The following is a 12,628-nucleotide window of genomic DNA, read 5'->3' as shown; positions in this document are numbered from 1 at the left end:
TTGTCTGAAATTTTTTCAAATAAATCTTAAAATAAACTAGACAATATTTGAGAGAGGTAGGAAAAAGAATCAACTCATTTGGAGTTGTATTTAAAAGTTAAGCTCAGTCAAAGTTTTGGTCAAAATTTGTTATTTAAAATAAAACAGAAAAGAAAACAATTTGAATATATTCGTACACGTCGAAAGCGTATTTTGGATTTACGCTTCCACTTACTCCAGCGTGGATGGTACGCGAGTCACTGACAGTGGGACCGCCTGGCCCACTGGTCAGGTTTGACTGGTCCTCCCTCCCCTTCCCCTTCTCTGCCCGAGCGGGGCGGAACTCTGGCGACCGTCGCCGGCAAACAGCGGGTCCTTGCGGGGAGCTGAGGGCGGGGACGGATCCGCAGGTCTAGGGCGATCCTTCCGGTGGTTGCAGGGTTGTTGGAGGTGGAGGGATTCGCCGTCGACGAGCTTTGCGGCGGCCGGTGGCTTCGGGAGCAAAGTGAGTTTGTGGCTAGGGTGGCTCTACGTCGCAGCCGGGGTTCTGGGTGGCACCGCAAGAAGTAGTGGAGTCGCTTGGTGGCGTTGGGAGGGCTGGGGAGGCTCTGGTTGTGCCGAACGGAGCCAGGAGGCGGCGGTGGCCGAACTGGCCGGAGTGGGGGAAGACGGCCTCTTCCTCTCCAATTGACGGCAGTGGGGGCACTAGGAGTACGGTGTGAGGCTGCTTGTGTGCTCGGAGGGGCTCGAGGGGCTTCCTTTATAGCGCTCCCACGTCGGTTCGCGGCGGCAGTGGATGAGCTCATCGGCGACCGCCATTCTATAGCTTGTAGGGCATCGTGGCGAGGATGGGGATGGCGGCAGGAGCTAGCGGACGAGCGGGTACTGCTCCAGGGGCGAGCTGGCGAGCGCGCGCGGCTCGGGAGGCGCCGACCAGTGCAGGGGCTCGGGCGGCAGTGGCGGCTAGCTGCTGGCTTGCCGGAGACGTGGCGAGGGCGGCGGTGCTCGTGGGGAGCAGAAGGGGATGTGGCGTGCTGGCTGCGGTCGACCAAGGGCCAGAGTGAGTGCGGGGCGAGACGCGGCGGCTCGGTTGCGGCACGTGCAAAACGCGCGCTCTGGGCGCGCCCAGAGCACGCACAGGACATTCTCGACAGAATGCTAAGGCATGTTAGGGGGCTCTAAACCACAAGAGGGTTAGCAGGCTGGGGTTATAGGCTAGGGCAATTCCGTGGGACATGCTGGTCTAGTCAGGGGATCAAGTTCACAATGTAGACAAAAACTCATGCCAAACCTGTCCATGCTCTCAAGGTGTTTGACAAAATGCCAAAGGCACCTAGGCAGTTCTTGGAGTGGCCAAATCTCCCAGAGTGGGGTCTCTTTAGATGAAAGAGAGGGTGGTGAGGTTAGTGTGACAAAAGAAGAAACTTGCTAGTGCAAGTTTTGCAAAACTTCAATTCTGGACAGGGAGTAAATGGCATCTTTACATGAACCAAAAATGTCCCAGAGGGTGCATGCTCCTGGACTACGAGGTTTTGTAGGGTTGACTAGAAGCAGGTGAAAGCACAAGTTCACTAGAGCAAAAATAAATAGGGCTGCAGTAGAAAACACAAGGCTGGACCAGAATGAAAAAGAGGTTGATTCACTCAATTTTTCCAAAGAACATCACTAGGTTTTTGCATAAAGTTGGATGGCATGCTACCACTGACATCCCATAATTTTGGTGGAGGTTTTAAAGAAATATTTAAATAGGCTGTAGTGCAAAAATGCCCACTGGACCAGATTTGAAAAAGAGGTGTAGAACTCAAAATATGCAATGAATGAAATATATTTTTGCATAAAGTGATTTAGAAACATCACATGACATCTCCAAATTTTGGTTGGAATTTTAGTTAAATTTATCAAATGGTGGTAGTTCAAAAAGAGCTCCAAAACTGATGAAAGTCATTTTAAGGAATAAAGCCCAGGAAGATATAATTCAATAAATAAAATTCTACTGATTAAAAAAATTGTTATATTGAGAGAGCATAGAAATCCAATACATTTTTGGAAAGTTTCCACTTGGGTAAAACTCTTCAATATTAAAAATAAAGGTTCTGAAATCAACAGAAAATTCAGAAAGTAGAAATTTTAAACTCCTGGCAAAATTTTAATAATTAAAACCTGGTTAAATTTTTGGGGTGTTACAAATGCTACCCCCCTTAAGAAAAAAAATCTCGTCCTCGAGATTTTCTAAGGATTTGAAAATAATATTTTTACCAGATCAAAACAATTACTTTACTTAAGCGGTAAAATGCGACTATAGTGAGAGGGCAATAAGTGGTGAGGAACTACAGTGTGGGACACTGGCGTTGTGTGGAGAAATCCACGTTTAGGAAAAATGAGCGATTCCTACGTTGGACGTAGTAAATTTAGAATAAATACTAAATTCTAAAACACGTTGGTCTTATCCGAGAGTATAGTGCTCCCTCTGGCTGACAGGTGGACCCAGGGCCCATTGTTAGTCTCTCCTTCTTCCTCTGGCTCTCTCTTCTTCCTCTCTCCCGCGCGCTTTCCCGCTCTTTCTCCACCGGCGACGTCTAGCGCATAGGGCATCTAGGCCGTACTGCGATAGTGCGCGGCGTGCTTGTTGCTGGTGCAGTGTGCACTCACTTCGCGGGCCAGTGCACTGTCGGCACTGCTCGCGGATTCGCCTCCGAACACTGGCGATCGGGCGACGAGCGGCGCTGGTGGACTTCGCCCACCGTACACCGATCTCGAGGTATAAAACGACCGCGGTGCTCCTTCTTCTTCTTCTTCGCACCTGGCTTCGTTTCTCCTCCTCCTCCTCCATTACTGCTTACAGGAGCTCGATACGAGGCTCTAATGGCGAAGGCGGCACCGGACTGGTACGTGATCCTGGTGTGCGGAGGGCTGGCGGCAGTGCTGGGGCTCTCCGTGCTCCTGTGCGCGATGATCCTCGATGATCGCCGTGATGCTGCCGCTCGGCTGCTCGCTCTCCACAGCGGCGGTGATCACGAGGACTAGGTGTGATGCCGGGTCTTAACTGTTGTCGGTGTGCCGGAGGTGATTAGTATCCGGATGATTTTCCGCTAATCTCTCCTTTGGAGGCTGTGGTGTGCTTAGGGAGGGAATCGGTGAGATGCAACACGGTTACGTGTTTTTGCAAGCAGTGTAAGAGTCCGAGTGGTTGTGGGTCTGCTGCCGTGGTGCTGCGTGAATAAAAATAATCCATGACGTGAGAGGGTAGGTGATGCAGCAACTCAGGGAAAAGAAATCTCACTCTAGGATTTTTTTTGCGAGAGAAAACAGTAGTCAAACCGCAACAGAACTACTCACATTAATAGAAGCTAAAAGATTTGCTTGCTGCGCAAATTCGCGGTACCACGCATAAATTACAACACATAAACAAATGTTGCAGTAATAAATACAGCAGTGACATCTAAAATGAAAATGGTAACTGGACGGGGTCTCGCGAAAAGGCCTCAGGTACTGGGACACACTCCTCTTCTATCGAAGGAAGTGGATTTACCAGTCGATGTATGTGTCTCTCCTGGTCGGGCCTCAGTGGTCTGCCGATGGCAATCTGAGGATTCAAATCAGCGAGACTCTGGAGATAATCCGTTACTCGCTGGTTCAAACGTTCTTAAGCGATGATGTACTGGACAAGGTTGGCCAGTACTGGGTCTCTCTCAAATCGTCCACCAGGAAAAGATGTTACTCCTCCGGGTGCTGCACGGCTTGGAAAGTAATAATACCCTCGTTCGCTGGCATAGGGTACCGCGAATCGAAGACGAGCAATCACTTCGTACGCAGCAGCTTCTATGGCCATGTGTGGGGTTGGCATAGATCTCCCCACGAAGGAGACCTCCGTTGGGTCTTGGTTGGAGTCTACGGGAGGGATGTGAACTGCTGCCCAATATTTCGAGGTGGAAGGAGTGATTCTCGACTTGAACAGCTCGTACTGGGGTGGCTGGGTAGAACCCATGGTACTGCAGGTAAAGTCCCACAATATTTTGACAAAGCTACCCGGGGTTGCATCTGGGTTCTCAGATAAATACTAGGGCTCGGCATGGCAAGGAATAATTTTGAGGGTGGTGCACGAGGTGAGGGGTGCTAGGTAAGGTGATGAGGTGGCCTTCTTATATAGTGTCCGGGCTGGGTTATTTACTGTGGTGAAAGGTAAAAGAAAATTGCCAGATCAGCTCCAAGGGTCAGGGTCAAAACCACAGATACAACTATCTCAAAAAGGGGACGTGTTGCTGTGGGTGTCGTCGGGGGTTGGTTTTGGTAGTTGTGCCTGAAATAAAAATGCAACTGCAGGCTGACACAATCATGCAAGGGCTACTATTAAAACAGAGACACAACAACAGACTGCATTTATTTACAAGGTCACATGATTACAAAACGAGGATACACCGAGACTCGGCACTACTCGGGTGACTTAGTCTACCTCGTTTACATCCAAATGTGCGTGCCTTGTGGATGTCGAGGCTTCTCCACGGGTCTCACCGTCGGGATTAGCTGGAGGGGGTTGAGGGCCTGCAGGCTCGGGGTAGCGATGATGACCATCGCGGGGATTGTTGGCCACAATCCCGTTGGAGTGTGCTCCCAAAAGGCGACGAAGCACTTCTAGGGTTATCAAAGCACCTTGGTTGATAGCTGGGGCTGACCTCAGGGTCTCGATCGGGTGTCCGAACAGCACGACTGGGTTGTCGGCATCGATTTCGTTCTCTTCTCTTGCCGGGGCTCGGCGAACCAGCTGTCCACGAGCTGCGATCAGATCAATGGTGATTTGATCGAACGGTTCCTCTAGTGCACTTACATAGCGCACCAGGTGCAACAATGCAGGATCCGTCTCGTGATCTCCGTTGGCAACTTGGGGTGATCTACCATACCCTTCATGTCTGGGGTAGTAGTGGAACGAGCGACAGTTAACTCTAGGCGACAGGTGCGTGAGATGAACTATAGCCTCTCGAGCAGCTAGTTGGACGGCTTGTGGCTCAAAGGAAGTTGTCCTTCCGGTGAACCTGTAGGGGCGCTCGGGTGCTAGACCCCTACCGTAGACGTGTACAGTGGCCCAGAATTGACGGCTCTCACCGCTCATGGGTCCTTTGTACACCACATAATCTGGAGGCTCTTCTAACACATAGGCACGACGGGTGAGGTTTGCGAGTATGGTCACAAAGCCTCCAAGGTTGGTTGCTGTGGTCTCATTATGCACGACGGGGCCAGGCATTATGGCTCGGTTTGGGGTAGAGGATGTGCCGTGCTGGGTTGGGACTAGCATGCCCTTCTTATAGGAAAAGGGGACGGAGTCTTCCTTCACACGCTTGCGAATGAGACATCTTGGGTGCTGGTCACTGGTGCGTGATCGACAGGCTAGGTTGATAGGTTGGGCACCGACTGCCAAAAGTGTCGGGGTCACTGTGTGGCTATCTTGCATGAGAAGCTTGCCCGGGGTTTGGTTAAGGTCTGATGGGTTGGTTTACCTAGGTTTTTCAACCTGGCTAAGATAGGATTAGCCAATGGTCAGCCTGGCTCTGATACCATGTTTGTCGCGACCGGTTTTCCGGGTATTAATATCCAGAAAATGGCCGTTGTGCTCACCAGCCCCAAGACAACTGTTAGTTGATGAGGCACCAACTTAATACAGAAATTCCAAGCAAAATACAACATATGTAGTACAAGACCATTCTGGCCTGTGAGTACAACAAATGGTTCTAGTGGTTGATGGCGGAAGCGGTCTGAAATCATCGGCATCTATGGGGCTCCATTTCCCACAGGAACAGTTGACCAGGTTTACTCCTATCTTCGCGAGGCTGCTATCACTGTTGCTTAGGTTCCGGGGCTTTCATCACGTCGCTCCTTTCCATGCAAGAAATCTGGCCAAGACAATAGCTAGGGACAAGCCAGTGAGTACTTTGAATGTACTCGCAAACATTATGAACACTCCGATAATATACTGAAAATCATGCACTGAGAAAATTCTATGATCACATCGTCACTCATAAATAAAGATCTTTTATGCAAGCAAGCAGGTTATTTATGTGCAACATGATATGCAATAATGGAGTGGAAATAAAATGCCACAGTCGAGCGTCTCAGCGACACCACATAAAGGGCTTATAAGGTAAATAAATAACAAGCAATGCCACAGTCGGGCGTCTCAGCGACACCACATAAAGGGCTTATAAAGCAAATCAATAACAAGCAATGCCACAGTCGGGCGTCTCAGCGACACCACATAAAGGGCTTATAAAGTAAATAAATAACAAGCAATGCCATAGTCGGGCGTCTCAGCGACACCACATAAAGGGCTTATAAAGTAAATAATCACAATGAATATCCAGGAGGTAGAACCGTCCCAGGGATACTCAATAATTCAGATAACACAATGGGTTAGTCCATAATAAAAATAAACATAATTATCACGAGTCATCAGTCATGATCCATGTTCTAGTTTAATAGTTTCTCCTCCAAAGACCGACACTAAGACAGACACTTGACCCATCCCAGACTGTAGTCCTTAACCATGGACACGGCTATTCGAATAGGTTTAATCTCTGCAGAGGGTGTACTCTTTACCCACGAGTAACGGATTCCTTTAGTCCTTCGGGATTAATTCCGTCTACGGTCTTTTAATTGAAAACTCACCTGACTTGCACACACCAGCTTAACTCACCGGTGTCTGGAATCACCCACGACACCTGTCAAGCAAAACTCTAAGTAGGGAGGCTACAACCTCGCATAGCATGGGATCAAATTTATATCGCACGCTCTAAGGGGTGGCCTCCCCTCTCGGTCCCAACCGGAAACACCCATGCCCCCGGACCAGGTGGCCTGCCTACCGGCTACAACCGATATCTTCCACCATGGCCTCTCTGTACGGTGTGTGCTAGAAAGGGGTTGACGACTTACTGAACCGTACCCTACTTGTTGTAGGGACAAGTGGTAGTACGAAACAAGTATGGGGGGTACTGGAACAAGACTCGATCTACGGTCGACTCAGGAGGTTTATAATTTTCCTGCATGATTAGCATAATGAATGTATTTCATCCAACAGATAGAATCACCACTCATCATACCCTTCATGCCATGCCGGACACACTCATCTCGATGAGGAACTAGGGACAAGCTCGGGTCTACCCAAAACAGAGACTTTCCCGTTTTCCTCCCGGTAGGCACGAAAGGCATACAAGGATGATCACTATCCCAAGCATGTCCATTTCCAAAAAGCAAGGAAATTTTCAATAAGCATTCATGCAAAAGATCACATCACCACATAAAATAACAAGTTCCACGTATTGAGGTGGTGTCATAATCGTGTCAAACAATGCACGCAAAAATATTATGCCAGGGTTCAGAATGCTTGCCTTCAAGTTGTGGAAAGGCATGGTGCACTCCAAATTTTTTGAAAGCTTTCTCCTCTCTCCAAAATCCTATTAAAATATTTTTGAATCAATATATAGTTTCAAAAACAGTACCAAAAAGTTGTCTGAAATTTTTTCAAATAAATCTTAAAATAAACTAGACAATATTTGAGAGAGGTAGGAAAAAGAATCAACTCATTTGGAGTTGTATTTAAAAAGTTAAGCTCAGTCAAAGTTTTGGTCAAAATCTGTTATTTAAAATAAAACAGAAAAGAAAACGATTCGAATATATTCGTACACATCGAAAGCGTATTTTGGATTTACGCTTCCACTTACTCCAGCATGGATGGTAGCGAGTCACTGACAGTGGGCCCGCTTGGCCCACTGGTCAGGTTTGACTGGTCCTCCCTCAACTTCCCCTTCTCTGCCCGAGCGGGGCGGAACTCCGGTGACCGTCGCTGATGAACAGCGGGTCCTTGCGGGGAGCTGTGGGCGGGGACGGATCCGCGGGTCTAGGGCGATCCTTCCGGTGGTTGCAGGGTTGTTGGAGGTGGAGGGATTCGCCGTCGACGAGCTTCGCGGCGGCCGGTGGCTTCGGGAGCAAACTGAGTTTGTGGCTAGGGTGGCTCTACGTCGCAGATGGGGATCTGGGTGGCACCGCAAGAAGTAGTGGAGTCGCTTGGTGGCATTGGGAGGGCCGGGGAGGCTCTGGTTGTGCCGAACGGAGCCGGGAGGCGGCGGTGGCCGAACTGGCCGAAGTGGGGGAAGACGACCTCTTCCTCTCCAATTGACGGCAACGGGGGCACTAGGAGTACGGTGTGAGGCTGCTTGTGTGCTCGGAGGGGCTCGAAGGGTTTCCTTTATAGCGCTCCCACGTCGGTTCGCGGTGGCAGTGGATGAGCTCGTCGGCGACCGCCGTTCTGTAGCTTGCAGGGCATCGTGGCGGGGCTGGGGATGGCGTCAGGAGCTAGCGGACGAGCGGGTACTGCTCCAAGGGCGAGCTGGCGAGCGGGCGCGCCTCGGGCGGCGCCGACCAGTGCAGGGGATGTCGGGCGGCAGTGGCGGCTAGCTGCTCGCTTGCCGGAGACGTGGCGAGGGCTGTAGTGCTCGTGGGGAGCAGAAGGGGACGTGGCGTGCTGGCTGCGGTCCGCCAAGGGCCAGAGTGAGTGCGGGGCGAGACGCGGCGGCTCGGTTGCGGCACGTGCAAAATGCGCGCTCTGGGCGCGCCTAGAGCACGCACGGGACGTGCTCGACAGAATGCTAAGGCATGTTAGGGGGCTCTAAACAACAAGAGGGTTAGCAAGGTGGGGTTATAGGCTAGGGAAATTCCGTGGGACATGTTGGTATAGTTAGGGGATCAAGTTCACAATGTATACAAAAACTCATGCCAAATCTGTCCATGCTCTCAAGGTGTTTGACAAAATGCCAAAGGCACCTATGCAGTTATTGGAGTGGCCAAATCTCCCAGAGTGGGGTCTCTTTAGATGAAAGAGAGGGTGGTGAGGTTAGTTTGACAAAAGAAGAAACTTGCTAGTGCAAGTTTTGCAAAACTTCAATTCTGGACAGGGAGCAAATGGAATCTTTACATGAAACAAAAATGTCCCAAAGGGTGCATGCTCCTGGACTAGGAGGTTTTGTAGGGTTGACTAGAAGCAGGTGAAAGCACAAGGTCACTAGAGCAAAAATAAATAGGGTTCAGTAGAAAACACAAGGCTGGACCAGAATGAAAAAGAGGTTGATTCACTCAATTTTTCCAAAGAACATCACTAGGTTTTTGCATAAAGTTGGATGGCATGCTACCACTCACATCCCATAATTTTGGTGGAGGTTTTAAAGAAATATTTAAATAGGCTATAGTGCAAAAATACCCACTGGACCAGATTTGAAAAACAGGTGTAGAACTCAAAATATGCAATGAATGAAATATATTTTTGCATAAAAGTGATTTAGAAACATCACATGACATCTCCAAATTTTGGTTGGAATTTTAATTAAATTGATCAAATGGTGGTAGTTCAAAAAGAGCTCCAAAACTGATGAAAGTCATTTTAAGGAATAAAGCTCAGGAAGATATAATTCAATAAATAAAATTCTACTGATTAAAAAAATTGGTATATTGAGAGAGCATAGAAATCCAATACATTTATGTAAAGTTTCCACTTGGGTAAAACTCTTCAATATTAAAAAGAAAGGTTTTGAAATCAACAGAAAATTCAGAAAGTAGAAATTTTAAACTCCTGGCAAAATTTTAATAATTAAAACCTGGTTGAATTTTTGGGGTGTTACACTAAAGCATAAAGTAAAAACATAAAGTAAAAGATAGGCCCTTCGCAGAGGGAAGCAAAGGTTGTCATGTGCGTTTAGGGTTGGATGCACAAAATATTAATGCAAAAGAACGTCACTTTATATTGCCCCTTGTATGTGGACCTTTATTATGCAGTCCGTCGCTTTTATTACTTCCACAACAAGATCATATAAAGCTTATTTCCTCTGCACTAATAAGTCATACATATTTAGATAGCAATTTTTATTGCGTGCAACATGACAACTTGCTTGAAGGATCTTACTCAATCCATAGGTAGGTATGGTGGACTCTCATGGCAAAACTGGGTTTAAGGATATTTGGAAGCACAAGTAGTATGTCTACTTGGTGCAAGGAATTTGGCTAGCATGAGGGGGAAAGGCAAGCTCAACATGTTTGGAAGGTCAATGACAATATACTTTAACTGAGATGTGAGAAAACATAAACCATTACGTTGTCTTCCTTGTCCAACGTCAACTCTTTTAGCATGTCATACTTAATGAGTGCTCCCAATCATAAAAGATGTCCAAGATAATATATTTGTATGTGAACCTCTCTTTCCTTATCACTTCCTATTAATTGCAACGATGACCAAAACTACGTTTATCAACTCTCAACAACTTTTATGCCTCATACTTTCTATGTGTGAAGTCATCACTAACTGTAAGATCAATATGAACTCTTTTATTCTTTCTACTTTCTCAAGATCATACCAACATAGCAAAGCCCTTGACTCAACACTAATCTTTATTATAGATAGCTCACGGACTCGATTACATATAGAGATCACAAAGCAAAACTCAAAACTACTTGATATCAAAACTTCAATCTACAAAATCAAGATACTACTAAAAGGATCAAACTAAATAAAACGGTAAAGAAAGGAGTGTGATGGTGATACGATACCGGGGCATCTCCCCCAAGCTTGGCAGTTGCCAAGGGGAGTGCCCATACCCATGTGATTATGTCTCCTTATTCACGGTTGATGTTATGATCTTCTTTGCAATGATGCCCTTCAGGATATGATTCTCCTCCTCGAGCTTATTGATTTGTTGTTTGAGGTCCATAATTTCTTTGCGGAGCTTGCCCGTAATGGCTAAAGCTCCCTTTACCCAAGGATGTTGCATAGCTTCTGGAGAACAAGTGACGCTCTTTTTCATATTTTCATAAGAAAGAAATCTAAATTTGGAAGGGATGACCGAATTTGGAATGGCCGAGCTATGTAGTTCCCCCATCATGAATTCTGCTTGGAGATGAGAGGTAACTTCTTGATCTTCCTCCATGGCATCTATCTTTTTCAAGTCGGCCTCCATCTCATCCTCCATTGATGGTCCAAAGTGATAAGCATCGCTACTTGCTCCAGAACCTGGTGTTGGGTGAGACACCCGACTCTCCCCGACTGACTCTTGAGAAGACATCTTGCTCTTAATCTGCAACACACTACTAGGAAAAGGCCTACTAATGGCACACCTAATTTGGCCATTAATGGCGCATTAGTGGTGCGGCATTAGTGCCACGCCATTAGTATATTTTACTAATGGCGCACCACTGATGCGCCATTAGTATCTGGTATACTAATGGCGCACCAGCTGGTGCGCCATTAGAATAGCCCACGGTGCGCCATTAGTATAGGCCACTGGTGCGCCATTAGTATAGGCCACGGTGCGCCATTAGTATTTTTGAATTTTGAAGGTGGGAAAATAGTAGTGGCGCACCGTCTAACCCCCACCGTGCACCATTGCTATTTTTGAATTTTGAATTTGGATCTGGATCGCGATTTTTTTGCCCATTTTTTGCTCGTTTTTTTGCTTGTTTTTTTGCACGATATTATTTCAAATTTTGTTCCCGTTTTTGGATCTTGTACGTTCTTTTGTTGTGTTCTTTTGCCGGAGAGGAGTTCGCCGGAGAGGAGGAGGAGGTGACCGCAGAGGCGCTTGCCTACATCGCCGGAGAGGAGGACGAGGTCGCCGGAGAGGAGTTCACCGGAGCATCGGAGAGGAGGAAGGAGAAACCATGAGGGGATGGGAGGAGAGGAGGGAGGAGGAGCTCACCGGAGAGGAGGCAGGAGGAGCTCACCAGAGAGGAGGGAGGAGGAGTTCACCGGAGATGAGGGAGGAGGAGCTCACCGGAGAGGAGGGAGGAGAAACCGTGAGGGGAGGGAAGGGGAGGAGAGCAGAGGTAGAGGAGGTTGCCGGAGAGAGGAGGAGGAGGAGGTCGCCGGAGAGGAGGAGGGTAGTATGGTGGAGGAGAGAAGGGAAGATGGAGTGGAGGAGTGGAGGAGAGGTGGAGTGGAGGAGAGGTGGAGTGAAGGAGAAGAATGAAGAGGTAAGGAGGAGAGGACACGCCCAGCCATATATACGGCATACTAATGGCGCACCGCGGGCAGGTGCGCCATTAGTAACTTTTTTTTATATTTTTATTTATTTTGAATTGTGAAGGCGGGAAGATACTAATGGCGCACCATGGGCAGGTGCGCCATTAGTAACTTTTTTTTATTTATTTTGAATTTTGAAGGCGGGAAGATACTAATGGCGCACCACAGGCAGGTGCGCCATTAGTAACTTTTTTTTATTTTTGTTTGAATTTTGAAGGCGGGAAGATTGTAATGGCGCACTATGGGCAGGTGCGCCATTAGTAAGTTTGAATTTTTTTGAATTTTTTTGCCTCTAGATCTTGAAAGCCCCGTAACTTTTTTCTGTTAGGTTTTTGGGGATTTTGAAAATGTTTAACGGGGTTCCCCAGGTTAAATTTGGATGTAACTTTTCGAGTAGATGATTTTTCATATAAAAAACTTTTTTCATCCGAGTTCGTATGCAAAAGTTATGCCCATTTTACAAATTTCCACAGAGATTTTGCACACAAAGTCGAAATTCATATTTGTAAATTTTCCCAACAACTAGACCACATATTACATGGGAAACTTATTTTCTTTTATTTTTTTGATATTTCCATCATTTTCTTTTATTTTTTTAAAACT

This window comes from Triticum dicoccoides, chromosome 7B (assembly GCF_002162155.2).
Source record: "Triticum dicoccoides isolate Atlit2015 ecotype Zavitan chromosome 7B, WEW_v2.0, whole genome shotgun sequence".
Classification (NCBI taxonomy): Eukaryota; Viridiplantae; Streptophyta; class Magnoliopsida; order Poales; family Poaceae; genus Triticum; species Triticum dicoccoides.
The sequence above is the reverse complement of the archived record's forward strand: the minus strand, read 5'-3'. Positions refer to the sequence as shown.